This window comes from Schistocerca cancellata, chromosome 4 (genome assembly GCF_023864275.1).
Source record: "Schistocerca cancellata isolate TAMUIC-IGC-003103 chromosome 4, iqSchCanc2.1, whole genome shotgun sequence".
Taxonomy (NCBI): domain Eukaryota; kingdom Metazoa; phylum Arthropoda; class Insecta; order Orthoptera; family Acrididae; genus Schistocerca; species Schistocerca cancellata.
The window spans coordinates 359,088,548-359,116,450 of record NC_064629.1 but is presented as its reverse complement, the minus strand read 5'-3'; positions in this window follow the sequence as shown (position 1 = coordinate 359,116,450).

The window sequence follows — 27,903 nt, the reverse complement described above, 5'->3', positions numbered from 1 at the left end:
TTTAACAGCCGTTGACCTGTCTAGACCTGTTACGAGTAGTAGGAAAGATTATTCCTACATTGTTATAGTTGTAAAGTTTACGTCCAAATTCGTTTCGTTCACACCATTGAGGAAAGCAACTGCCAAAACTGTCTTAGCGGCATGCGTTAAGAACTTCTTAGGGGAAGTGGGACATGCTGACACAGTTACCTCTGACAATCGATTTAGATCAAGCTTTTGGCTTCACAGATTGAACAATAGGAAGATTAAGCCAATTTTTATATCCCATCACCATGCATTATCTTATCCAGCAGAAAGGATCACAAAGGAAACTGGTAAATTGTGCAGACTTTGCTGTCAGAAAAGAACACAGAAATGGGACAAATACATCAACATTTTTTCAGGATATCATTAATTCTTTACCAAACGATTCTACGTTACTTTCTCTTTATTTACGCTCAAGAACAAACTACCACCAGAGAGAATTAGACAAACTCTACCATTTCCTAAGCCACGATGTTTACGACATCACAAAATAGTAGACATTGCGCTAGCAAACATCAAGCAAGCACCAGAGAAGAAAAACGACTTCAGAGGACAGAAGGCAGAGGCAGAAATTTCCAGATAGGTGAAAAAGACTTAGTTCAGTCACAGCGAATATCACACAAAGGTAAACACAACTTCAAGCAAATTTTTTCAGCTTACGACGGTCCTCACTGCATTCGACGAATTCGTCATCCCAGCGCTTTTGAGATGTAATCATTACGGATTAAATGCAGACTTGGCATACACCGCATTTCTGATTTTAGTCATTGTTGCACTGTAGTGTTCGCTCTGGACGTTACTGGTATCCATTACTTCTTCAATATATTTCCAATTTAATGTATTGTGTTATAATTGTATATCAGTGTGTACCATTTGTACTTTTTTCTGATGAGGTGTGGTCTGCTGTGTTGTCTGTGTGTTCCCCATCAGTGTTTTTAGACCCTTTGGTTGTGTACTTGAGTGGATGGCCACTGTCGTTATCTTTCATTTTTATTTTGTTGTTCGTTTATTTTAAGGTGTCTGTTTTGTATTCATTTTCAACAGCGATTTTTCTGATTATATTAAGTTCGTGTGTGTATCTTCGAGATTTAAGAAGTGTTCTGTTTCATCGTGTGGTGCATATGTGTGATACAGGCACGTTTGTGAGCTATCGGATGGTTGGATGAGCTATAGATAACAATTCTTGTGGGCTTAGGTTTTCTGTAGATGGAAAATTTATGTCGGTTAACCTTTCCCGTTACTGTAAGGTCCAGGAAATTTAGTTTCTTGTTTTCTTCAGTTTCCATTGTGAAGTGTCTATGTAGATGTATTGTGCTGATGCTATTGTGCAGGTCTTCTGCCTGTTTTGTGTTTCATCTACGAGACAAATTATATCATCCACGTAGGGGTGCCACTATATTATTCTGTACCCTTCTTATTTCACAATGTTATTGAATATTATGTTCTCTGTGGGATCCAAGAAAACGATGGGTCCCACTGATGGGGGACCCCATGGGGAATACCTCTTCTTAGGAATAGATATTGTGGTGGCTGAAAACCTGCGTTTCACAAATGAGACGTCAGCAGAATAAGTGACGGTCTGTCCTGGGTCAACTTTTAATACTTTTAATTTAGGAAAAAAAACCGCAGCAAGCCAAAAGTGAATGCTATCATTTAAAAATGAAAATAGAGTATTATAATACTTCTGTTACACAGACGAAACTCTGAAAACTGTTCAAAAGCACAAGATTCGCCCCTACAGAAAATTGTGAAAACGTAATGACAAATATTTTTGCTTTGTCAGTTTTTAATGTTTTCAAACATATCATTAGCTGCCGTTTCAGTAAGAGGACTGGTAAAAGTTTTTATTTTTAAATTGTATCTCTGCATAATGAACAAAATTCACTTTTTCTGGCAATGCAGGTGAAAGATTACGATATATAACTTTTTACGCAACCCTCGTGGCCTCTTGTGCTGCTGCCCAAATAACAAAACTCATCTGCTACTTTCAGAGCCTCGTTTACTAATCTAATTGCCTTAGCATCATCTGATTTAAATCGAACATATTCCATTATCCTTGTTTTGCTTTTGTTGATGTTCATCTCGTATCCTTCTTTCAAGATACTGTCCATTCCGTTCAACTGCTCTTCCAAGACCTTTGCTTTCTCTGACAGAATTACAGTGTAATTGGCAAATCTCTAAGGTTTTATTTCTTCTCTCCAAACTTGAGAGTGTATAACTTCTGTATTGTATTTTTATTTATGGTCTCTTGCGTTACTTTGTGGTAGAACACTTCCATATTTAAGGTTGAGTATCAAGTACACTGTTTTTGTACTATTAGTTTTTGTTTGCTTCTAACTAGTTGTCGGCTTATTGGGCAAGTTTCAGGAAACAACTGGTTATTGTCTGTAAGGGACTCTAGTTTGTAGGTAACAAAAGGAACTAGGGATACTAACTACAGCTTCCCAATATATTTATTCCTTAATGAAATTTGTCATTAAAAATATATCACTTTTTCAAACCAACAGCTCAATTCATGGAATCAATACTAGAAATAAGAATAATCTTCACAAGGATTTAAAGTCACTTAGTCTTGTACAAAAAGGTGTGTATTATTCAGGAGCACACATTTTCAATAACTTGCCAGCAGCCATAAAAAGCTTAACAACCAATGAAATTCAGTTTAAGAGAAGCCTAAAGGATTTATTGGTGGCCAACTCCTTCTACTCCATTGATGAATTTCTTAGTAAAACCAACTGATTTGTATATAAGTACAACATAACTTCTGCACAATTTCAGTGCAGTAATGTGTTCACTGAAAATTTGTGTGTCTGTGTCTGTGTGTGTGTGTGTGTGGTTGTGTGTAAGTATAATCTAACTTCTGCACCATTTCAGTGCAGTAATGTGTTCATTGTAAATAAGTATTACAGAAGTTGTATTACATGTTTATTACCTTATAAATAAATAAAAAACTTTTTTATTTTAAATTCAGTGCATTCGTATTTGTAAAATGACTCTTAGTGTTCATTAAAAAATGACGATCATTCCACTTGGGACCTGTGGAATGGTACATTAGCTTATTTGTTTTAGTTGTAAATATTTGTCATGTATTGTTGTTTTTCTGACATGTTCCACATCCTGGAGGACCTCCTCACTACGGATCAATTGGAATGAAAGTAAATCTAATCTAATCTAATCTATAAGCAGAAATACAATCTACTTTCATAGTATGCTATGCACCAAACTTGCTTTTAAGCGTTGAAATTACGCTTTATGCAATGGACAACATTAAGCGCAATAGATAATTAAACGACATAATATTACAGGCTTTTGTTGTAGTGGTCTTTAGTCTGAAGATAGGCTTGACGCAGTTCTCCATGCTACTCTATCCTGTGCAAGCCCCTTCATCTCCGAGTAACTACTACAACTTAAATCCATCTGATCTGCTTGCATCATCTCTTGGCGTCCCTCTACAATTTTTACCCACCATCCTTCCCTCCAGTACTAAACTGGTGATGCCTTGATGTCCCAGAATGTGTCTTATCAAACGGTTCCTTCTTTTAGTGAAGTTGTGCCACAAATTTCTCTTCTCCACAGTTCTGTTCTCTAACTCCTCATTAGTTGCGCAATATCTGCCCATCTAATCTGCAGCATTCTTCTGTAGAACCAAATTTAGAAAGCTTCTAAACTGTTTCCTGTCCATGTTTCCCTTTCATACATGGCTATACTCCGTACAAACACTCAGAAAAGACTTCCCAACACTTGTATTATATTCGACGTTAACAAATTTACCTTCTTAAAAAGCACTTTTCTTGCCAATGCCAGTATACATTTTATAGCTTCTCTACCTCGGCCATCGTCAGTTATTCTGCTGTCCAGAAAATAACAATCATCTGCTACTTTAACAGTCTCATTTCCTATCCTAATTGCCTCGGCAAGAGCCAAAGACTTTATTTCTTCCCCCTGAACTTTAGTTCCTACTCCCAATTAGAACGCAGCATGTTACTCTCAATGGAGAGAAGTCTTCCGAAGTAAGACTGATTTCAGGTGTGCCGCAGGGGAGTGTCATAGGACCGTTGCTATTCACAATATACATAAATGACCTGGTGGATGATATCGTTAGTTCACTGAGGCTTTTTGCAGATGATGCTGTGGTGTATCGAGAGATTACAACAATGGAAAATTGCACTGAAATGCAGGAGGATCTGCAGCGAATTGACGCATGGTGCAGGGAATGGCAATTGAATCTCAATGTAGACAAGTGTAATGTGCTGCGAATACATAGAAAGATAGATCCCTTATCATTTAGCTACAAAATAGCAGGTCAGCAACTGGAAGCAGTTAATTCCATAAATTATCTGGGAGTACGCATTAGGAGTGATTTAAAATGGAATGATCATATAAAGTTGATCGTCGGTAAAGCGGATGCCAGACTGAGATTCATTGGAAGAATCCGAAGGAAATGCAATCCGAAAACAAAGGAAGTAGGTTACAGTACGCTTGTTCGTCCACTGCTTGAATACTGCTCAGCAGTGTGGGATCCGTACCAGATAGGGTTGATAGAAGAGATAGAGAAGATCCAACGGAGAGCAGCGCGCTTCGTTACAGGATCATTTAGAAATCGCGAAAGCGTTACGGAGACTCTGCAGGAGAGACGCTCAGTAGCTCGGTATGGGCTTTTGTTAAAGTTTCGAGAACATTCCTTCACCGAAGAGTCAAGCAGTATATTGCTCCCTCCTACGTATATCTCGCGAAGAGATCATGAGGGTAAAATCAGAGAGATTAGAGCCCACACAGAAGCATACCGACAATCCTTCTTTCCACGAACAATACGAGACTGTAATAGAAGGGAGAACCGATAGAGGTACTCAGGGTACCTTCCACCACACACCGTCAGGTGGCTTGCGGAGTATGGATGTAGATGTAGAATTTTTCTTTGGATTCATTTACTACTTGCTCAATGTGCAGATTGAATAACGTCGGGGATAGGCTCAACCCCGTCCTACTCCCTTCTCCACCACTGCTTACCTTTCATACCCTTCGACTCTTATAACTGCCGTCTGCTTTTATACAAGCTGTATATAATTTTTCGATCGCTGTATTTTACCCCTGCTACCTTAAAAATCTCAGAGAGAGTATTTCAGTCAACAACGTCAAGCGCTTTCTCAAAGTATAGAACTGATATAAACGTAACGAGTTTGATTGTGTGATTTTCCGTACATTAACTAACCTTTTAAGATAATTAGTAGGGTCAACATTGCCTCGCGTGTTCCAGAATCCAAACTGATCTTCTCCGAGGTAAACTTCTACCAGTTTTTCCACTCTTCTGTAAAGAATTTGTGTTAGTATTTTGTAACCGTGACTTATTAAACTGATACTCACATCTGTCAGCACCTGCTTTATTTGGAATTGTAGTTACTACATTCTTCTTGAAGACTGAGAGTATTTCGCCTGTCTCATATATCTTGTGCACGATATGGAAGAGTCTTGTCATGGCTTACACTCCCAAGGCTGTCAGTAGTTCAGATGGAAGGTCATTTACCCGGGCGCCTTGTTTCGACCTACGCCTTCAGCGCTCTGGCAAATTATTCTCGTACTATCATAATTCCCATCTCATCTTCATCTACGTTCTCTTCTATTTCTATAATACTGACTTCGCGTTCATCTCCCTTTTATAGACCCTCTATATGTTCCTTGCGCCTTCTAACTTTGCTTTCTTTGCTTAGGACTGGTTTTCCGTCTGAGCTCTTGATACACATACAGCAGTTGCTTATCTTTTGTTGAAAGGCCCTTTAAAATTTCTTGTAGGCGGTATCTCTCTTTCCCGTAGATAAATGTGGTTCTAAATCCTCACATATGTCCTTTAGCCATTCTTGGTTAATCATTAATCCTGTCAATATCATTTTCTAGACTATGAATTCACTTTTCGCCTGCTTCATTTGCTTCATTTTTTTATATTTTCTTCTTGCATCAACCAAATTCAGTATGTCCTGTATTATCCAAGTATTTCTAATAGGCCTTTTTTTTTACCTGTTTGATCCTCGGGTGCCTTCACTACTTATCTCTCAAAGGTTTCCATTCGTTTTCTACGGTATTTCTTTCGTCATTCTAGACAATCGTTTCCTAATGCTCCATCTGACACTGTCAACATCTCTGGTTCTTTCAACTTATCCAGGTCCCATCTCCTTAATTTCCCACATTTTTGCAATTTCTTTAGTTTTAGACTACGGTTCATAACTAATAAATTGTGGCCAGAGTCCAAATATTCAATTACAATTTAAAATCTGTTTCCAAAATCTCTGTCTTACCATTATGTAATGATTTAAAATCTTCCGATATCTCCAGGTCACTTCCACATATACAAGCTCCTTTCATGATCCTTAAACCAAGTGTTACCAGTGATCAAATCACGCTCTGTGCAAAATTCTACCACGCGGTTTCCTCTTTCATTCCTTTCCTCAGTCTATGTACACCAATAACTTTTCCCTCTCTTCGTCTTCCCACTATCGCACTCCAGTAGCGTATCGCAATTAAAGTTTAGTCTCCCTTAACTGTCTAAATAATTATTTTATTTCATCATAAGTTTCTTCAATTTCTTCATCATCTGCGGAGCTAGTTGACACAGAAACTTGTACTACTGTAATGGTTGTTGGCTTTGAGTGTATCTTGACTACGATAATGCGTTCACTATTCTGTTCATAGTAGCTTACCTATATTCCTATTTTGTTATTTATTATTAAACTTACTCCTGCAATCCACCTATTTGATTTTGTATTTATAACCCTGTGTTCACCTGACCAGAAGTCCTGTTCCTCTTGCCACTGAACTTCACCAATTCCCACTGGAACTAACTTCAACCTATCAATTATCTTTCTTAAATTTTATAACCTACCTGCACGGTTAAGGGACCTAACATTTCACATTTCGATCTGTAGAAGGCCAGTTTTCTTTCTCATGATGACGACATCCTCCTGAGTAGTTTCCAGGTGGAGATTCGAATAGGGTACTATTTTACCCCCGGAATATTTTACCCAAGAAGATTCCATCATCATTTAACCATAGAATAGAGGCTACGTGTCCTTAGGAAAAATTACAGCTGTAATTTAGCCTTGCTTTCAGTTGTGCTCAGCACAGCAAGGCCGTTTTGGTTGATTTTACATGTCCAGATCAGTCAATCATCCGCACTGTGGCCACTGCAACTACTGAAAACGCTGCTGCCCCTCTGCAGGAGCCACACGTTTCTCTGGTCTCTCAACAGTACTCCTCCGTTGAAGTTACATCTGCCGTACGGCTGCTTATATCGCTGGGGTACACAAGCCACCGACCGACGGCAACTTCCGGGGTTCATTTGACAGAGGGGAGGGGGTATTATTACAGGCTATATATTTATAATGGTATAGCTGATGAGGTCTTGACATTGATTGAGAAACTGTCAAACTGAGTACTCTTCATTTATGTTGTGCGCCAAACGTGTTTTACATAGTAAAATGCAGTTTATGCAACGGGCAATATTAAACACAGTACGTAATTAGAATACACAATATTACATTATTAAAAGTTATATTGTTATAATGTTGAAGCTTGTGAGCTAAGTAAGGTGAGGAGTAGGAAATGTGTGTAATTGTGATGTCTGTGGGTATGTGGCTGGTTGATTATGTGAAGCTTAAAAGGAGGGATGTTGCCAGGTACCATTAAATTTATTGCATCTAACGATGGCTATATCCCTCACATAACTGACAATGTTCTACACAAAAACAAAGAAGAAACGTGTTACCCTCCGTGTATGGCGACAGTGTACCAACAGTCATACCTAAAACCAACCGGTATACTATCCCATATTTAGGAAAGGTATCCAACAAATTAGCTAAAACTTACAATTCCTGCAATTATAAAATTAAATGTTATGTGAAAGGTACTTTAGCACATTTCTTATTCAACAGCAACGACAAAAAATATTTATTGAGCAGCAGTAGTGTACATAAAACCAATTGCAATGACTGCATCAAACTTTATATCGATCAAACACGTAGGGCTATAGCAATTAGGCTGACTGAACTGGGGCTGTAGATTACATCAGACTCCAACGTTGCCGAACATATGCTGAAAGAAGGACACAGATACCAGGTCCACAGAGAAGTGCTACAGATATTCCGTACAATGCTTATCTCATAGACTTCAATAATGTAACATTACAGCTTGTAATAAAGTAATATTGTGAATTTTAATCATGTACTCTGATAATATCGCCCACTGCATAAACTCTAATTCACAGTGTAAAATATATTTGTTGAACAACATAAGTGACCAGTGCTCACTTATACAGTTCTCAACCAATGTCACGACTTCACAAAATATGGCATCATAACCATATAATCTGTAATTCTGTAATGTTGTATATTTTAATTATTATGTTTAATATTGGTCATTGCGTAAAGTGTATTTTACAATGTTAAAAATCATGTTTGGTGCGAAAAATATGCGAAGAGTGCTCAGTTTGACAGTTTCTCAACCAATGTCGAGACCTGACAAGCTCTGTCATTATGAATATATAACCTGTAATATTGTAATGCTGTGTGGTTTAATTATTTATTGCGCTCAATATTTTCCATTGCGCAAATGCTAATTTCAACGTTAAAAAACAAGTTCGATTCACAAAACTCTGTGCAAGTGGATTGCCTCTTTGCTTATAATGTTTGGTTACCTAAGAACAAAAGTCCCATGCAAAAGCTACTTACTTGTTTCCTGAAGACGGCCCACTAAGCCGAAACCTAGTCAGAAACAAATAAAAATCAGGAGGAAAAAGACATCGTACTTGTTATTCAACCTTATGCAGGGCGTATAAATGTATAATAATTATTTGTTATTTATGGTTGTTCAAAGCAGAGATCTGACAGAAAAATAAGGAAAAACGTATTACAGGTTACGTGAACATTGTAGAGACTTTCACACGTTAAGCCACAATACTCGGAAGCGGCAGCAGTCCAACAAGGAAGGACGGCACGTGTGTCAACATTGGTCACGTTTCTGCCCGACGTGAGAGGGCCGATGACCAGCGGAGTTTGTGAAGCAGCAGCCAGCACTTAGACAGATCAACGACCGAGCAAACGGGCAATGCTTCCAAGGAAACCAACGACCAGCGCAGTTCGTACATCCGCGGTCAATGCTCCAGGAACTGTCAGCATACTGAACTCACGTGCGTGACTTATCTGGCGATGTCGAAGAGAACGTTAGGGCAATGCCCGACCACACCAGCATAGAGGTAAAACAATGGAAAGTCGGCACGTGTCGTTGGTCACGTTTCTGCCTAAGGTGAGAAGCGTAGATCAATAACCGAAGAATCAGTCGCCGTTCTAGAAACTTCGCGACATTGGCGAAAACACCAAATAAATAGCTCCGACAAACGGCCCTTCAAACCGCTACCCTTCGTTCGACTTCGACCCAATCTATCTCCAGATGAGCGCTTATTAATGGTTAACCTTAACCAGACGTACGAAAACATCGCAGTACCCACATCCTGCGACACCTCACTCTAGTGAAAAATAACCCTTATGCAGAGATGGCAGTACACCTTTAAAGTTGGTCATCATGCCGGTGTGGGCGTGGAGTGGCTCCACCTCTAAGAGAAAAAGAAAGGCATGAGGGGATCCTTCGAGGGGAGGAAGAAGACGCGATGAAACGTCGCCTGGACGGCGGACCGATGGATAGTCAGCGGACATCATACTTCGCTACCACGACTTAGCCGCTAAGCTGTCGACAGAAGAAGATGTCGGTACCGTGCATATACAGGGTTATTACAAATGATTGAAGCGATTTCACAGCTCTACAATAACTTTATTATTTGAGATATTTTCACAATGCTTTGCACACACATACAAAAACTCAAAAAGTTTTTTTAGGCATTCACAAATGTTCGATATGTGCCCCTTTAGTGATTCGGCAGACATCAAGCCGATAATCAAGTTCCTCCCACACTCGGCGCAGCATGTTCCCATCAATGAGTTCGAAAGCATCGTTGATGCGAGCTCGCAGTTCTGGCACGTTTCTTGGTAGAGGAGGTTTAAACACTGAATCTTTCACATAACCCCACAGAAAGAAATCGCATGGGGTTAAGTCGGGAGAGCGTGGAGGCCATGACATGAATTGCTGATCATGATCTTCACCACGACCGATCCATCGGTTTTCCAATCTCCTGTTTAAGAAATGCCGAACATCATGATGGAAGTGCGGTGGAGCACCATCCTGTTGAAAGATGAAGTCGGCGCTGTCGGTCTCCAGTTGTGGCATGAGCCAATTTTCCGCGGGCTACGCGTGAAACTTGCCCGCACGCGTTCAACCGTTTCTTCGCTCACTGCAGGCCGACCCGTTGATTTCCCCTTACAGAGGCATCCAGAAGCTCTAAACTGCGCATACCATCGCCGAATGGAGTTAGCAGTTGGTGGATCTTTGTTGAACTTCGTCCTGAAGTGTCGTTGCACTGTTATGACTGACCGATGTGAGTGCATTTCAAGCACGACATACGCTTTCTCGGCTCCTGTCGCCATTTTGTCTCACTGCGCTCTCGAGCGCTCTGACGGCAGAAACCGTCAAAACTTTATGAGTTTTTCTACGTATCTGTAGTGTGTCGTGACCATATGTCAATGAATGGAGCTACAGTGAATTTATGAAATCGCTTCAATCATTTGTAATAGCCCTGTAGATCAACACAGAAGATACCGTCCCAGACGTTACCAGAAATAAATTCGTGAGGTATTTACCCAGGTGACTGGTGAGAACGAAGGAACTGCGGCCTCACCAAATGGGTCGCCTGTGAGCCTAGAAATTGATGGACTCCGCCAGAAGACGCAGAACCTGAGTGTCGCTGGTTCGATTCCAGGACGGAGCACTCCGCGCCACGCCACAGCCGCTTCTTATTAACGCAACTAGAGAATTCACCAGGAGAAGACCGTACAACTGTCGCACTGGGTCACAGGTATGGTACTGAATGGAAGAACAGGCCGCCGGTGCTCAGCTGCAACACGAGCTGTTGCCGCATCAGCAGTCACCGGAACCTGCACGCTACGCCTCCGTTGCTCCGCTGCAGCGAGGAACTGAGCGGGTTGAAACACTTTGTATTACTCTGTTTGTTTCAGGATCTTATGTGTCAATAAACGAATGATAGCGCAACCAGCAATGTTTTTCTCACATCTCGCCCACTGAGCCAACTAAAGAACTCATTCCACTGCCCACAAGGTATCGCTTTCTCTCGCGCCATCCCTGACAAAATAATGACCTTTGCTCTCCTCTGTGACTGGCGCTCAATATCTATTGTCACTATACCCCGACACGCTACATTTGGTGTCAGATAACCTGGGCTCTATTTTGAGGTGTACATGGTAGGGAATTTGTGGTACAAGAAATGTATGACACCGTCGCCAGCGACGGGCCGCCAGCAATCCACAGACAGCAGACTACAACCTGCAGCCAACGGACGGTATTTCACGACATTAGTGACTGCAAATTGTTTCCAGATTTTTTTAAGTAACTTTTTCTCGGTGCTAAGAACAAACAACGTTAAGCTCTCATTCAATCAAAGAAATTTGGTACTAGAGAATTTTTTCTCAGATGCTGACAGACTTTCTTGTTATTTGGTCGGAACTGTAATCAAATTTCTCATGTTCCTCTTATGTAGCAGAGTCTATGTTCTTGTGGTCATAGGAAGTATATTTGTGGGAATGGTCATACGTTAAACAGGAAAGCATCACAATGACAATCAGTAAGACACAAGGAGTTTCCGCCCACGAGGCTATTCAGAACCTGCTTAATCAGGTAGCCCAATTCAGGTCTCACAATGATGAATGGTGGAATCGATTATCGGAGTATAGGCCGACATCTAGTGCACCCCCTTCCGTACTAGATTCATTAGCAGCCACCGTTCTACTCCCTTCCCTGGCAGGCCAAGCGAGGATATAGAAGCATTTTTTCTGATTTCTTAGCAGCCGCTAAACTTAGTTGCTGGTCAGATGAACAGATGTTGCAAATTACAATGTTACGGTTAATCGGGGAGGCTAAGGCGCACGTACTTTATCACGAGGAGTTACGAAATGCATTAACTTTTGAAGAATTGAAGCAAGGATTGCTCAAAAGGTTTAAAAAGCAGAACAGTTGCCGTTTTTGTAGGGAGTAGTTGAACACCAAGTTCCAAAGACACATAGAAACAATAGAAAGCTTTGTGGATAGAATACGAAAAGTTGATAGTAACACTTACCAATTGTCAGCAGTGATGAAGCGAATAAGTATATTCTACAAGAAGCGGAGTGCTGCTTGCGAGGCACTATTCATGGTAAAGCATGTAGACTATTAGCCGACACTGGGACTCACGTGTCAGTTACATGTTGTAAACACTGTACTGAGGTCAGGAGACATGACATTCCAAGCTATAAGTCAAGTGGTGGAATTGGAGGTGACATTAGTTCAGTAGGCTGTACATCACTGACCTTTCACATTGAGGGTGTAAGATTGCAGGAGATTGTGGAAGTCGTATCAGTGGTAAGCGAACGAATATGATGTCCTCACAGGGTTAGATATCCTGAATAAACATCAAGCCTTAATCAACCTTGGGCAGCAACCAGTGGAGCTTAGGGGGACATTGTCTCGAATAGGTGACACAGCTACCAAGGACGCTCTGGCGCAAGATCCCTCTACCCTGGAAGAGGAAGAACTAAACAGCGAGTAATGTCCTTGAAGGTAGATTCGCGGGATAAAATACCATTCGGTACAGGAAAGCTACTTTAGGTGGACATTAATGCTGCTTTACCCGCAAACACACTATGCATAATGGAGCTGTTAGAGGAAAGTGATGAATTAGACACAGCACATTGTTTTGTGCGTGGGAGTATAGTTCGTGCTGCAACAATTGATGGAGTACAGAAGATACCGGTGCCTATAGATAATTTTGGGACATAAGACAAGGAGTTACGAAAGGGAATTTTAATAGCTGACATAACTGCCTTAGAGGTAGACGATTTTGATTGATCAGACGTAGGTGATAGCGACAAACCAGCCGCCTACATAACTGCATTGCACCAGAAGATATCGCACTTATAAGGAAATGAACGAGATGCGATAGAAGCAGTGTTGGACGAGTTTCAAGATCTGTTTAGTTCACAGGGACCGCTAACAACAACGAACATCACACAACACAGGATTCCAACACCCAAATTTATAGGAGACCATACAGAGTTCCTCACCAATTACAGCCGCTACTTGTTGAATTCATGGATCAGCTATTAAAGGACTGTGGAACAGAGTATTCCTATTTTCCATACAATGCAAACGTCGTAATTGTGTCAAAGAAATCTGCTGACGGTGCAAAAAGTTAGAGATTCTGTTGTGATTACAGGCATTTAAATAGCAAAACAATTTCGTATGTGTATCCATTACCGCATATCGTAGATACCATTGACCATCTCGGCAACAGAAAATATTTCTCCACAATTGACTCGAGGAGCGGGTACCATTAAATAGAAGTATCACAATAGGACAGACGTAAAACTGCTTTCTCCACTCCTTCAGGTCACTGCCATTTCTTAAGGATACCTTTCCGATTAAAGAATGCCCCCGCAACATTCCAAAGATTGCTACATGGTGTATTACGAGGATTAAAACCTCTACAATGCATGATATACCTCGAGAACGTAATCTTATTTTAAAAAGATATCAAGGAGCATGCGATTCACTTACGAGAATTTTTCCGACGTCTCAGTGACGTTAGATTAACATTAAATTGGAAAAATGTCACATCGCATTAAAACAAGTACATATTTAGGCCATGTTATCAGTGAACAGGGAATCAATACCGATTCACAGCTAATAGCCGCAGTTACAGATTTTCCAACACTGCAATCTGTGAAGAAAGTACAGCAATTTCTACGCCTCTCAAACTATTATTGGAAATTTGTAGAAGACTATGCAGAAATAGCACGACCTCTCATGTAGTTATTGAAGAAAGGTACTAAATTTCTCTGAACAACAGAATGCAACACAGCATTTGAAACACTGAAATACAAATTAACACTCAGTCCTGTATTTACCTATCCGGATTTCAGCAAAGAATTTATTCTGTTCTGCTATACATCTGGACATGCTATCAGAGCAGTTTCGGGTCAAAACATTAACAGTGCAGAACATCCAGTAGTCTATGCGTCCATACAATTAAATACAGCAGAAAAGAATTATTCAACAAAGTAAAAGGAGTTACTGAGTGTCATCTATGGTACAAAGTATTTTAGCTGCTATCTGTATGGGAATAAATTCATGGTAATCACGGACCATGCTGCTGTCAAGTGGTTACTTGTGCTAAAAGATCCATCAAGTCGTTTGACATGTTGGTCCATATGCCTGTCCGAAATGGGCTTCAAAGTTATTCATAAACCAGGAAAGAAACATCTCAAAGCAGATTGTCTTAGTTGAAAGGTAGCGATATTAGAAGCACAGGCTTCAGATGCATATTGCAAATGATATGCAGCACAACGGCAGATTTGCATACAGGATGGGGTCCTGTTTTGAACAACTAGACATGGGCCGTGAATCGTAGTTCCCAAACACCTCTGACAGGAAGTCTTGCAAGAGGCCCATGATCACATTCTGTCAGGTCACGATGGTTAAAGAACTACTGAAAGATGCGTTGCTGAATGTTTCTGGCAGGAGACAAGAAAGCATGATGTAGCACAATATGTGCGTACTTGCATATCATGCACCCAGCAAGCAGACTATTGAGGTCAACGTATACCGTTACAAAGGCTCCCGGAGCCCGCATCCCGTGGTCGTGCGGTAGCGTTCTCGCTTCCCACGCCCGGGTTCCCGGGTTCGATTCCCGGCGGGGTCAGGGATTTTCTCTGCCTCGTGATGGCTGGGTGTTGTGTGCTGTCCTTAGGTTAGTTAGGTTTAAGTAGTTCTAAGTTATAGGGGACTGATGACCGTAGCAGTTAAGTCCCATAGTGCTCAGAGCCATTTGAACCATTTGAGGCTCCCGGAACCATCACACCCATTTCAGATAGCAGGAATGTACATATATGGTCCCCTTAATAAAACGCCATCTTGTAATAGATACATACTAACGACTGTAGATCATTTCTCAAGATATCTTACTGCGGTAAGTCTTCCTGATCAACAAGCAAACACCATTGCACAGGCTATGGTCAATAATTGGATTTTAAAATATAGCATACCAGAACCACTTATAAGTGACCAAGATAGTAACTTCATGTCTGACCTCATGAAAGAACTTTACCATTTGCTGGAAGTACGTAAATTACACACCACCTCATTACACCCACTGGCAAACGGATGGACAGAAAGCGTCCACCACGCTATCGGGAAAATGCTTAGTTATTTTATCAGCGACCAAAACAAAACTGGGATATCGTCAATCCATACTGTGTAAGCGCATGCAACCCCAAAACACAGGAAGTAACAGGCATGTCGCCTTATGTTGTTATTTATATAAGGTTGAAATGGCTCTGAGCACTGTGGGACTCAACTTCTAAGGTCATTAGTCCCCTAGAACTTAGAACTAGTTAAACCTAACTAACCTAAGGACATCACACACATCCATGCCCGAGGCAGGATTCGAACCTGCGACCGTAGTGGTCTCGCGGTTCCAGACTGCAGCGCCTAGAACCGCACGGCCACTTCGGCCGGCATTTATATAAGGAAGATGCCATCGCCATTCGATGTTATTAAGCCCAAAGAAGGAAAGAATGGAGAAGAAGTTTGGAAATTTGCTCGAATCATTAAGAACATGTGGAAAAAAGTACAGAAAGCAAATACTAGAGCATTATAATGACAAGAGAAAATAGGCAATGTACATGCTATGTATCCAGATTTCAAAATTGGACAATGGGTTTTTCTATCCACGCCCTAGGTTGCTAAAGAAAAGACGAAAAAATTTGTGACAAATTATCGGGGTCCCTACCAAGTTGTCGAAATCACATCACCAGTTAACGCCAAGTTACAGTTACACACGAAAACAACTATTGTTCATACAAGCCGGTTGCATCCTTTTAAGGGAGTCATGCCACCAACAGTAGCAAATACTGTTCCGAAGCGTGATGGACTGCGAAAATGGAAGACCGCTGATCCAACAACTCAGAATACGCACTTTACCCCATATAACCTTCGACCGCGAGCAGTCAGTTACGCATCCACAACTCAAAATCTACGATTCTAATGCAAATGTATATAAGCTTTGTATACTACTGATTCTTGCGATAATCTACTAACAAGGAATCAGGTACAGAAAAGGGAATTAGCAAAATGCACGAAAGGCAGTTGTTAGCTTTAAATAATAGGAAGTACTGGAATTGATTAGACACCGTGTCCTTAAGCAAGTATGAGTCCTTCAGGAGAATGTATTGATAAGGGTATCTAGTCCATACAAAATGCACAATAATTTACCTTTTGCTATAAAATACAATTATGTAAGATGTGCTTAGCAATGCTACTGCCATATTACAGGTATAGTGGATTGATAGTTAATGACACATTATGTTCTCACTCAGGCGTGAAATTTTACCTACCCACAACCATAACGGCTTCTACCATTGTCAGCTTATCCTAACCCCTAATTTACTGGCCAGAATCACACTTGCACAGCAAAATTTGTCTTACCTAAACAACTCTATTGATTCCTCCATCCTGCGGTCATTAGATGTTCTTATCATTGCACAACAAGGCAAGGTTGAGGCCAATGCTGTGATGTAGCATATTGCATGGTGGAAAGCGGAACAGAAAGCGCGAATTATGATATTAGGCACAGATATTTCTGGAACCTTCTTGTCCATAGTTATACATTGTACTGAATACCTGCGTAGCAGACGAAAACCCAAGACAAACAATAACATATCACTACATTGAATTCCAGGTGAATGGCTACAAAAATCCTGAGCATACATGTGTATTGCTAAAAATGTATGTAGAAATAATTGTTTCTTGCAACTTTACTGTACTGTTACTTATCGCCATTTACCACATTTCTAACATTACTTTCGGAAGTTTTCTTAATGCTGATCTATTTCAAGCCATTACACAATCAATGTATTATACACTCCTGGAAATTGAAATAAGAACACCGTGAATTCATTGTCCCAGGAAGGGGAAACTTTATTGACACATTCCTGGGGTCAGATACATCACATGATCACACTGACAGAACCACAGGCACATAGACACAGGCAACAGAGCATGCACAATGTCGGCACTAGTACAGTGTATATCCACCTTTCGCAGCAATGCAGGCTGCTATTCTCCCATGGAGACGATCGTAGAGATGCTGGATGTAGTCCTGTGGAACGGCTTGCCATGCCATTTCCACCTGGCGCCTCAGTTGGGCCAGCGTTCGTGCTGGACGTGCAGACCGCGTGAGACGACGCTTCATCCAGTCCCAAACATGCTCAATGGGGGACAGATCCGGAGATCTTGCTGGCCAGCGTAGTTGACTTAAACCTTCTAGAGCACGTTGGGTGGCACGGGATACATGCGGACGTGCGTTGTCCTGTTGGAACAGCAAGTTCCCTTGCCGGTCTAGGAATGGTAGAACGATGGGTTCGATGACGGTTTGGATGTACCGTGCACTATTCAGTGTCCCCTCGACGATCACCAGTGGTGTACGGCCAGTGTAGGAGATCGCTCCCCACACCATGATGCCGGGTGTTGGCCCTGTGTGCCTCGGTCGTATGCAGTCCTGATTGTGGCGCTCACCTGCACGGCGCCAAACACGCATACGACCATCATTGGCACCAAGGCAGAAGCGACTCTCATCGCTGAAGACGACACGTCTCCATTCGTCCCTCCATTCACGCCTGTCGCGACACCACTGGAGGCGGGCTGCACGATGTTGGGGCGTGAGCGGAAGACGGCCTAACGGTGTGCGGGACCGTAGCCCAGCTTCATGGAGACGGTTGCGAATGGTCCTCGCCGATACCCCAGGAGCAACAGTGTCCCTAATTTGCTAAGAAGTGGCGGTGCGGTCCTCTACGGCACTGCGTAGGATCCTACGGTCTTGGCGTGCATCCGTGCGTCGCTGCGGTCCGGTCCCAGGTCGACGGGCACGTGCACCTTCCGCCGACCACTGGCGACAACATCGATGTACTGTGGAGACCTCACGCCCCACGTGTTGAGCAATTCGGCGGTACGTCCACCCGGCCTCCCGCATGCCCACTATACGCCCTCGCTGAAAGTCCGTCAACTGCACATACGGTTCACGTCCACGCTGTCGCGGCATGCTACCAGTGTTAAAGACTGCGATGGAGCTCCGTATGCCACGGCAAACTGGCTGACACTGACGGCGGCGGTGCACAAATGCTGCGCAGCTAGCGCCCTTCGACGGCCAACACCGCGGTTCCTGGTGTGTCCGCTGTGCCGTGCGTGTGATCATTGCTTGTACAGCCCTCTCGCAGTGTCCGGAGCAAGTATGGTGTGTCTGACACACCGGTGTCAATGTGTTCTTTTTTCCATTTCCAGGAGTGTATAATTTTCCTGCCAGACTAAGGTTTCCACTTAGTTTTTGTTTCTTGTTTGTTAGTCATTTGTACATGGACATAAGATAAAATTCGAGGACGATTTTTCTGGCCGGGGAAGGAATGTAAGTTGTACAATACTTTTGTCTAATAACTATGTGTTATTTATGGTTGTGTATAATAATTATGTGTTTTTTATTGTTGTTCGAAGCAGAGATCCGACAGGAAAATTCGTAAAGACTTGTTATAGGTTAAGTGAACATTTTAGAGACTTTGACACGTTAAGCCACAATTTTCGGAAGTGGCAGCAGTCGAAGAAGGAAAGACGGCACTTGTGTTGACATTGGTCACGTTTCTGCCCACCGTGATAAGCATACATCAAGGACCGAAGAGTCAGTCGCCGTCCTACAAACTTCGCGACATTGACGAAAACACCAAATAAATACCTCCGACAAACGGGCATGAGGGGGTCCTTCGAGGGGAGAAAGAAGACACGAAAAAACGTCGCCTGGACAGAAAGACCGATGGTTAACCAGCGGACGTCATACTTCACTACAACGACTTAGCCACTATGCTGCTCGACAGAATAAGATGTCGGTATCGCGTCAGTAGGTCAACACAGAAGATGCCATCTCAGATGTTACCCAAAATAAGTTGGCCTGGTACTTACCCAGTTGGCTGGTGAGGGCGAAGGAACTGTGGCCTCATCAAATGGGTCATCTGTGAACCTAGAGGTTGATGAACTCCGCCAGAAGACACCGAATCTGAGTGTCGCTGGTTCGAATCCGGGACGGAGCACTTCGCGTCACGCCAAAGCCGCTTGTTAGTAACGCAACGAGCGAATTCACAACGAGAAGACTGTGCCGCCGTCGCATTGGGTCACAGGTATGGTACTGAATGGAAGAATAGGCCGGTGGCACTCCGCTACAACACGAGCTGTCGCCGCATCAGCGGTCACTGGAACCTACACGCTACGCCTCCGCTACTCCGTTGTCGCGAGGAATTGAGCGCGTTAAAACACTTTGTATTACTCTATTTGTTTAAGGATCTTACGTGGCAATAAATGAATGTTAATGGAACTACCATTGTTTCTCTCACATCTCGCCCTCTAAGCCAAATAAAGTACCCATTCCACAGCCCACAAATTGTTGCTTTCCCTCCCAGCATTCGTGACAAAATAATGACCTTTTCTCCCGTCTGTCACTGACACTCAATATCTATTGTCACTAAACTCCGACCCGCTACACTTTAAAAAATTCTGTACGCTAGTCTGGTTACTTAACTGGTGCTAGATTTCAATTTTATCTTACCATATTACCACTTCAGCGAAAATGTGGCCAATATTGTGGGAAGTTCCTCCTCCATCTGCTGGTGCTACCTGGAGAGCTGTTTGCTGCTGCGTGCTGTGAAATTTTGAGGCGCCAAGTGACTGGCTGCATATTAAGGCTGTTACGGTGGCCGCTTCCGGTGCTGGAGCACCTCAATATTACTTGTGCAACTTCGCGCCCGGCGAGGCTGCCGTCGGGGCAAGTTTCAGCATCACCACGCAGCTTTCGCCAACACTGCCATTCTAATGTCCTTTTCTCAACTTCTTCTGCCTCTTTCTCGGAAATGGCGCGATGCAGGTTTGCTAAAGCCCAACGTCCGATTCATCCTGTTATCTTCCTCGGAAACTGAGCCAAATGCTATCTTCATGTGCTGTCATTCGGGAAGGTAAAATTATATGCAATAGGAAATATTAAGCTGAACATGGTGATTATACCGTCCCAGCGTCATTCACACCTACAAAAACTTTATCTGACCAATTTGTGACTCTTCAAATGTTGCTTGGATAGATAGTCCTTGAACGTCATGTTCTCCATCTCACATCCCACAGCCGCCAATTTTCCCCTGCATGCACCTTTCCACTCTTAATTAAATTTTCATCACCCCTGAAGTTCCTAAAACACGTCCGGAAATCCTATAGATCTCATAAATTTGATAGGCAAAGTATCACGTATTCACTCATCACCAAATTTGTGGTACTGTCACCCCTTTACCAACACACTGCACCTCCACGTCCTGGCCTAAGGTAACTTTAATGAACTCTCACTTGTAACTGCTGTTGACAGGGCGTCAATCCGTTTAAATGAGGAAAGGGGAGTCTCTCCGTTCTTTACCCTGTTCGTGGGAAATTAATTATAATTTCCAATCTTAGTCTTGACCATGTAAGGTAATCGAATTCGTCGCTATTTGCAGGTGTTTTGAAATTAATTACGTAACTGAGAAGACAGACAGGGCTAGAAAACAAAGTCAGTAAAGTTATTAGAAAACATTCATTTATGAAAACAAAGAACTTTCAGACTGCCGACGAAAGTCTCACAAAGGCGAAGAGCCCTGTGTCAATACATTACTAAACAATAAGTAATTAATGCATGGCAGACAACGTGCCATTATTCCAGAAACTAACCGAATCTGTGCAGTGCAGATGCTTAGGGGAAAGCTTTCCATATATATCAGGGAGGTTAGATAGAGATCTGAGTGGTCATTGCACTGAAGAGAGTTCGCTCGAGGTGAAGAAAGAAAATGGTTGCGATATCTTCCGAAGGAATGTAAATCAGATTTTGATTAATTTGGATGCCTTTTTGTTATCTGACCTCGAGCAAGTGTTAGTGTGTACGTCTATGCATGCGATAAAGTTATCAAAACCTCAGACTATCAGTGATTGTGTGTGTGTGTGTGTGTGTGTGTGTGTGTGTGTGTGTGTGTGTGTGTGTGTTAAAATAATACCGTTTCTGTAAGCTTGAATCTAATGACAAACGTGTACTGTGGTCACAATACACTTAACTCAAAATACTACAGATATGCCTAGATATGCCTCAGAAATATCTATAAGCTTTACTGAACTCATTGAAATTTGTGTTTATAAAACAAATATGGAGGCAAGTTACGTAGGAACTTACTGTGGCTATAGTGGACCTGTTATGAGGCCTGTGAGGTGGAATATGTCTTCTAATGTCTTTCTTATATCTTAGAGACAATTTTGTATTTTTGGCCTTCTGTAGATGTTAGAATATTATGTATTTCTAGCTCTTTGACAAAAACAATTTAGATCATCTGCTACTTGCTGATTTTGTTGTACAGCTTACTATATTCAATTCATTTCAGTAAATTTAACTCAACTGATATGAAGGTTTCATCAGCTTCTAGATGCGGACACCACAGTGTGTCATTTGACCACAATACAATAATTTATTCATTATTTTTCCTAAAATGTTATTATACATTATTACCTTATAATTAGATGTTGATATATTCTGTTCATCTGATTTCTATAAGTAACATTTAATACATGCTGTCACTTTACTCAGCGACCAGGAACACAGATCCACGTAATTAATGAATTGGCATTTTCTATTTTTAGCCGCGTTTCTTAATTAACAAGATGCAATAACTACTTTAATGGTCATTTATTTCATCTGACAGCTCTCCTTTGGGGATGTCGAATGATACTTTTTTGAAGTGTTATCCAACGTTAAAAAGTTGTATTAATTACGCTGACATGAAATTATATGGAGTACTTTACGCCCTTAGCTTCTTGCTCATTTATAGTACTAAGGAGAACTTTAGTCGGTGAGGATCTCATCATTCAGATCCATACACAGGGGATCCTCTATACTTCATTGCGCGCATGTTTAATTATTTTCTTTGTTTCAAAGTTGAAGCGATGACCACACTATGTGTTACATTACAGGGCAGCTCTACTACACATGTGGTAGCTGTCTCACATTTTCACGGGCTCGACGCATGTGTCCACATCTGTTGGTCGCCATGATACATTCACGGCCCACCGTTGCACATGGCTGCACAATTCATGCCCATTAAACCTTTCCGTCGCATATTGTTATAGCCACCATACACCACTTACTGTAGGTGCTGCTCTTTCAGTTTGACGAATCCAGGTCATTTGATTGCTCTGTATCACTGGTACCTGTTATGTAGGGCGTATGATAAATAACACCGGAAACGCATGCAACTGAAAGTACGCTATACTAGAAGAAAAAAGTCACAGTAAACATCGGCACTAAAATGCATACCTTAAGACCTATGAGCACTTTATCATTTTCGATACTGTGAAAATCTCTTCTACTTCTAGGTCTTCACATTCCATATTTTGGGAGGAGGTAATCTCGACCAAAACAAGAAAACATGCCCAGTAAAGATGGATCTTAAGTGCATACCTTAAAAGCTATGAACACTTGTTTGGTAGAAGAGATGTCTAACGAAGAAGAAAAAGTCCCCATAGCTCTTCAGGTATGCATTTTAGATCCCATGTTTACTGATATTTGTTTGTTTCTAGTACTTTGAGCTGTATGCGTTTAGACCATTAATTATGACACCCTATATAACTGTCTTAGAAGTCAGAATGACTTCCAGATGATTTAGACACGATAATTTTAACGAAGGGGTGTTGCTCTTATGCTCCCGGCTGGTAGATACTTGTGTTGGTGTGAATTCCCTACTGGTTAAATTGTTATTTCCGCTATACAGTTTTTCTTATACGTTGAAACCGAACGAGGGCGTGTGTGTAGTTGTAAAGGTGTTCGGCTAACATTCGGGATGAGTGAATTTGAAATTCCTGTTATAATACAACTGGAATACACATCTGGTATACACTGATGTGACAGAAGTCATGAGATAGCTGCTAAAACCGTGTCGGACCTCCTTTTGTCCGGCGTAATGCAGCAACTTGACGTGACATGAACTCAATCAGTCGGTGGAAGCCCCTGCAGAAATACTGAGCTATGCTGCATATATATAGCCGTCCATAGCTGCAAAAGTGTTGCCGGTGCTGGATGTTGTGCACTAAGTGACCTTTAGATTATGTCCCATAAATGTTCGATGTGATTTCGCATCGAATTGTCCAGAATTTTTGTCAAACCAATTGGGAATAATTGTGGCCCGGTGACATGACATCGTTCTTTGGGAGCATCAAATACATGAATGGATGCAAATGGTCTCCAAGCAACCGAAAATAATCATTTCCAGTCAATGATCGGTTCAGCTGGAACGGAGGACCCAGTCCATTCCACGTAAGCACGCCCCATAGCATTGTGGAGCCACAACCAATTTGCCCAGTGTCTTGTTGACAGCTTGGGGTTTGCACCACACTCGAGCCCCACCAAGGTTTTCAAATCCTCTAGGGTTCAACAGATATGATCTCGAGCCCAGGAGAAGCGCTGCAGGCAATGTCGTGTTGTTAGCACAGGTACTCACATTGGTCGTCGGCTGCCATAGCCCATTAACGCCAAATTTCGCCACACTGTCCAAACGGATACATTTGTCGTATGTCCCACACTGATTTTTGCTGCTATTTCTTGCAGTGTTGATTGTCTCTTAGCACTGACAACTCTGCGCAAACGTCCTGCTTTCGGTCGTTAAACGAAGGCCGTGGGCTACTGCGTTGTCTGTGGTGAGAGATAATGCCTCAAATATGGTATTCTGGGCACATTCTTCATGCTGTGGATCTCGAAATATTCAATTCCCTAACGATTTCCGAAATGGAATGTCCCTTGTGTCTAGCTCCCACTATTATTCCACTTTCAGGGTCTGTTAATTCCCGTCGTGCGACCATAATCACGTCGCAAAACTTTTCATATGAATCGCCTGAGTACACAGGACAGCTCCGCCAATGTATTGCCCTTTTATATCTTTTGTTCGTGATACTACCGGAATTTGTATATGTGCATATCGCTGTCCCACAAGTTTCATCTCCTCACTGTAATGTCTGTAGCCTATTGCCCCAATACATTTCCTAATCATTGATGAATATTCATTCATAGTTAATGAATGGGAGTCTAAGGTGACAGCAGTTTTATACAAATAACGCTAGTTTCTCAAACATTAGTGACGGAGACAGACCCAGTATTGCCTGAATCAAAATACTACTAATTACTTGTAATTCCAATTCAGCAGCCACTATCGGACGTTCCACTGCAATTTAATTTAAGATAAATGCAGTCCGGTAATTGAGGTTTACGGTCGCAGTAATAGAAGTATTATGGCGTGTACAGCACATGTGGTTATACTGGATTCTAACTTCCTTTACATAGCCTAACTCATGCAGATAAATTTCTATTTGTGACTGCCTTTTGGAAATAAAATGTAACTTTCCTCCCTTAAAATACAATGCTACTAATATTTGCACTACCGTCTCGAACACTTTAATAATTATCGGGGCACGGTTGTACGTCGCAAAATCAACCATTCAGTTCTCAGAATTTCTATGAAGAAAACCCACAATGGCAAATAAAGATAACAGCAAGGATATCCTAAGCTCAGATAAGCAACGATACGATTCGACCTCATCGAATAACAACTGTCCGTAAGTGATACCCTTGTACCATCCAGATTTCTTTGATGCTTCCATATCACTGGAAGAGACGGGGACGTCAGCTGCTAAACATCTTATGACGGAGAATAAAATCAATTTATTCCGTTTCATTATTATTCTTTACGTCCAAATAGGTATTTATTATTTTTCACTAGCTGCAATAGATTTCAAAGCTCAAAAGTCTCCATCTTAATCGACATTTGCGTGTCTGTGCAGTGATGTGATTAACAAACCACGTCCTGATCATGAAGGCTTGTGCCTGGCTTGAATTAGATTACTGTTTAGTGAAAAATAATGAATACAGCTGGCTGAACATAAAGAATAGTATTAAAAGAAAAAAAATATTTTTTTTCTCAGTAATAAGATCCAGATTTCTGTTTCCGTGGTTTTATCAAATTGCGTAAACCGATTACTTTGATGGTTCCTTTGGACAGAATATGGGAGATTCCTTTCTTCGTCGTTTTCCCGACAGATGTTGTCAGCCGCCTCTAATGACATCGCCGTTGACGAGACGTCAAACGCAAATGTATCTTCCTACCAATACCTTAACCAAAATTGGAAATGCATGAACTCAGTCTTACGAACGCAGTCGTAGGTTGCCCCCCCCCCTGCCCCCTCCTCCAGCACCCCCCCTCCTCCACCCACCCCCCCCCCCCACCACCACCCCAGTTTTCCGTTTATTAGGGCACATCAGTTATCGATGTCAATTTCACTATGCACATATTTCCTTCGATGTGCATCTCTACATATACTGCACAGTTTTCGCTGACTGCAAAAACATGCTGTAAATTTTACATGAAATCTTTACGCAGTTCGTAGGAACCGACTTTGAACACACATTTATTCTGGAAAAGATCAGAGAAGGAAATTTAAGTTTACGAACGCCATGTTGGGCAGAAAATTTTACTCCTTGCATGCAACTACACTGCCATACGTAGGTAGAAACTTTACCATCCATTAAGTGTAGCAGAAATTATCTTAAGCTCTACATTCACAATTTACAAACGGCTGGTAATGGATATACGAATCGGGTTGAGACGGAGAAGCCCTCTTGGTGAACAGATGCAGCTGGACGTGTAATTGCATCTTTGCTGGTTTCTGACGCTTGGGAGGGCCTACCGCTTTGCCACGGCTGGCCTTTGACCTTTGCAGTAGAAACTCAGCCCACACCCCACATTTGAAGAGATTGCTAAACCATGATGTGAGAAGTACGGGTAGAACTGAACTGAAGAGAAAATTCACAGCTCGCTGTGGCTCGGAACTCTGTGCAGAGTCACGAGCTATGACGGCTACAGCCTAGAGCTCAAAGATAACATAAGCTTTCATGATTTAAATAATGATAATTGCATCAGTTACTTATTTTTTATGCATATCACAACACGTTTCGAGAATTTATTCTTATTTTCAAGTGCATTTGTGAATTTGTTGGCAAGGAAACGTACAAATTGACAAATACACTTGAACATGAAAATAAAGTCTCGAAATGTGTTGTGCTAAGCATCAAAAAATAAATAACTGGTGCAGTGTTCATTATTTAACCCGTGAATGACACAGTTGTAGGCTTTTCTGAAACATGGAATACGATGAACGAAATTAACATAAGCTTGTTCTTTGTTTTTAGCACTGGTTTCTCGGTACCTACTAAACAGAAAGTGAAATTTGACTGGAATTAAACTGCATGTGGACAAGTGTTATGTGAGGATTTCCTGTCCGGTGGTTCGGCACACAGTTGTAGATTTTTGGTTTCTATAACTCATCATTTTCCCTCATAAATCAAAGTATTTACAGTACCGTTGTTTGTCCTACCCCCCTTTCGCACTACTTCTCTTCTAAGCAATACCCCTTACTCTCACCTCGCCTCTCCCCCTTCATATAGTGCGAAATAATGCTTTCAGCTACTATTCAAGATTACTCAGCTACCCGCATTCAGTTACATTTCAAGATTGCTATCCAAAAAACGCAAATAGATTAAAGTAAATAGGAAACATTTTTCTATTTCTGTCAGGTTAACGATAACAAAACAAACATTATTCTACACAATCTTCATTATTTTTTGTGCATGCATTACACAAAGAAAACTACACTTTCTTTATTCTTGGTTGTAATAGTTTTAATAGTTCCAGCTTAATTTTAGACTTATAATTTCAATCTACATGTTAATTATCTAATTCGTTTTCCACTGAGGATAAGATAAATGTAATATTAGTATTTTCTCGAATTCTAATATGTGTTTAATATTTTCTCTAGTAAGCTATGTATTTCAATACCTTAACAATTAGCTCCGTTCTTTCTTGCAATTTTTCTAGGACAGAGCACTTGCGAATTTTAATTTTGCCTTTAATTTGCTGCTTGACACTACGGCTAAAGCTTTACACGTCTTCTTGGATGTATGCTGCCAATTCTTGCCCCCACAGAATTACCGGATGGAAATTTGAGTTTACAAGTGTAGCAAATCAATGGCTGATAAATGTAGTTCTTCATTTAGTTTTGACTCTATAAATAGCTTCTCTGTTGAAAGTTGCATAATGTTCACTCCTACACGTATAGATACAATTTAACAATCCTTTTAAAGTCGATTCAAAGGTAGTGGAGGTTTATAAACAGGTTTTCTGTGTATCTTTTAACATAGTAAATGTTCTCCCGACCTAAGTTTCCTTTGAGTACTCTAACCTAATGCCACTTTCAGTTGGTTTTTATAGTAAATGCTGACGTGTTGTATTCCTCAGCCATATCCAGATTTTTCCATAAACCATATTTAAAGTAATTTATAAGCTTTGCTTGCACATTTTCGATAGCTTGTTCTTTCTCCAGTGACACTTTCTGTTTTTCCTCCTCTACTATAATGTTCGCCACATAATATAATTTGCAAACTTTTACTTCGATCTCCTCCACTTCTAGCTTTCGTTTTGGTATGCACAACAAATTAACTGCACTTGAATGAGTAACTTCTTTGACAGGAAATGGTTTTAGTTTGTATGATACATTTACTATTTTTCTTAAAACCTGCAGAATAACATTACTTTTAGGAACAAA